This window comes from Mandrillus leucophaeus, unplaced genomic scaffold (genome assembly GCF_000951045.1).
Source record: "Mandrillus leucophaeus isolate KB7577 unplaced genomic scaffold, Mleu.le_1.0 Scaffold1094, whole genome shotgun sequence".
NCBI lineage: Eukaryota > Metazoa > Chordata > Mammalia > Primates > Cercopithecidae > Mandrillus > Mandrillus leucophaeus.
In genome coordinates, this window is record NW_012099143.1 from 727,382 (window position 1) to 730,203 (window position 2,822).

Consider the following 2,822-nt stretch of genomic DNA (forward strand, 5'->3'; position numbering starts at 1 on the left):
TGGGTAAGGCCAGATGAATAAGGCCACATGGGAAGGTCAATAGGTGAGGGCTGGGAAAGTAAGGCCAAGGGTCAGGACTAAGCATAATGCCACTAGGTTAAGGCCAGTAGGGCTGGGAGATGTGAGTAAGACCAGAAGTTGGGACTAATTGTGAAGGCCAAATGAGTAACGCTGGTTAGATAAAATCAGTTGGGTGATTTGGGTTGGTAAGGACATGAGGTTAAGGCCAGTAGGGTAAAGCCAGGTGGGTAAGCCAGGTGCATAAGGTCAGCAGATTAATGCTCAATGAGTAAGGTCAGGAGGTTAATAAGGCCAGTGGGTAAATTTATTTTGGCAAAACCATGAGGTTAACACCGGGTCAGGAAGCCAAGTGACTGAAAAAGCCAGGTGGCTAAAACTAGTAAATTTAAGGCCAGCAAGTACAGCCAGGTGGATAACTCCAACTGGGTAAGGCTGAGAACTTAACGCTAGGCAGATTCTGCTAGGAGGCTGAGGCCATGTGACTAAGAATGAAAGGCTAAGGCCAGTGAGAAGGCCAGGTTGGTAAGCTATGGAGGCCATGAGTTTCAGGCCAGATGGGGAAATCCAAATAGGAAATGTAAGGTGTGTTAAGGTTGGGTGCGGGAGGAAATCTAGGTAAGAAGGGCAGGGAAATAAGTCCAAGGGAGGAAACCTAGGGAGGTAAGTTTTAGAAAGTAAGACTGAGGGCTAAGTCTCGGTAAATAAAACCAGAAGGTTAAGGACAGCTGTGTAAACTAAACATGAAACTCACAATGGGGAAGACTAGGTGGGAAAACTAGGTAGGTAATCCAGGTTGTTGAGACCACATGGTTAAGGCCCACAGGTTTAGGCCAGGTGTGGAAAACTAAAGAGTTCTGGCAAGGGTGATAAAATGAGGTGGGTAAGGCCAAGTAATAAAGAAAGGGCAGTAAGGTGCCATGGGCAAGACCAGGTAGGTCTTGACGGCAGATTGAGGCCAGCAAATTAAAGCCAGGTGGGTAAGAATAGGTGGATAATGGCAAGAAGTTGTGGCCAGGTAGATAAGACCAAGATCATTAGTTAGGCAGGAAATTAAGCCTGGATCAGTACGGCCAGGAGTTTCATAGGGTCACATGGATGAAACTTGTTTAATAATGCCATGAGGGTAAGGTGATTAAGGAAGTGAGGTTAATAATGTCTGGTGAGTAAGGCCAGATTGTTAAAACAAGGCATTTAAATTTAGCCAAAGAAAAGACTATTTGGGTAACCCCAGGCCAGTAAATCAATGGAGACATTCCTTGTAGGATTATGCCAAGTTGCCAAGCCAGCTGAATAATGACAGGAAACTAATACTAGGTGGGCAAAACAGTGAGAGGAAGGTGAGGAGGTGAAGGTCAGATGAATTAAACCAGGTAGTCAGCATCAGATGAGTATGGGGCCAGCAGATTAAGTCATGTTATGCTGGCTGAGGCCAGGCAGGTGAATATGGCAGGTGAGTATGGCTATCACGTTGGTAATGTTGGTTGCAGAATGCCTACTGGGTGAGGCCAGTAGTTGAACTAGGCCAAGTGGGTAGAGCCAAGAAAATACAGCCATGTGGGAAGGCCAATAGGTGAAGTCCAGGAAAGTAAAGCCAGGGGCTGGGACAGCAAATAATGACACTAGGTTAAGGTCAGTAGGGCTGGGACAGCTAAGTAAGGTCAGAAGGTTGAGACTAATTGTGAAGGCCAACTGGGTGAGGCTGAGTAGGTAAGATCAGTTGGGTAACTCTGGTTGGTAAATATATGATGTTAAAGCCAGTAGTGTAAAGCCAGGTGGGTAAACCAGATGCACAAGGCCAGGGGATTAATACTGCATGAGTGAGGCCAGGAGGTTAATAAGGTAGGTGGGTAAATCTAAGTTGGCAAAACCATGAGGTTAAGGCCAGGTCAGGAAGCCAAGCTATTTAAAAGGCCAGATGGGGAAGGCCAGTAAGTTAAAGCCTCCCTGAATACAACTAGGTGGCTGAGTTTAAGTGGGTAAAGAGGATGTCCATGTGAGTAAGAATGGAAGGATAAGGCCAGGTTGGTAAGCTCAGTTGGTAATCCAGATTGGTAAAGCCATGAGTTTAATGCCAGTTGGGCAACTCCATATGGGTTTAGAAGGGTATCCAAGTCTGGGGAGGGGAAATATAGAGAATAATGAAAGGTGGACAAGTCCAGAGGAGTCAACCTAGGCAGATAAATCCAATGGGGTAATGCCCGGAGATTAAGGCCTGTAGATAAAACCAGAAGGTTAAGGACATTTGGGTAAGGCCCATAGGGTTAAGCCAGGTAGGGAAGTCTAATGGGGTGTGCCCAGTGTAGTAAAATGAGGTGGGTGAGGCCAGGGTGTAAGACCTCATGGGTAAGATCAGTTCGATACTGACCAGAGAATGAGGCCAGCAAATTAAATAGCTGGTTATAAACAGGTGGATAATGGCAGGATGTTATGACCAGGCTGGTAAGCCCAGTTCTTCTAGGCCAGAAAATTAAGACTGGGTAAATAAGGCCAGGAATTTAATAAGGCCAAGTGGATAAAGCCAGATTATGAGGATAAGATAAGGTGATTAAGGCCATCAAGTTAATAACATCTGGTGAGTAAATCCAGGTTGTTAAAACCAGGTGTTTAAATCCAGCTGAATAAAAAACTATTTAGTTAACACACCAGGCGGGTAAATCAATGGGGAAACTTCTCAGAGGATCAAGGCCAAGTCAGTAAGCCAGCTAAATGACAGGAGGCTAATTATACATGAATGGGACACAGAGGGTACCGTTTAGAGATGAAGTCTCGCTGAGTCAAGGTAGGTGGTTAACAACAGATGG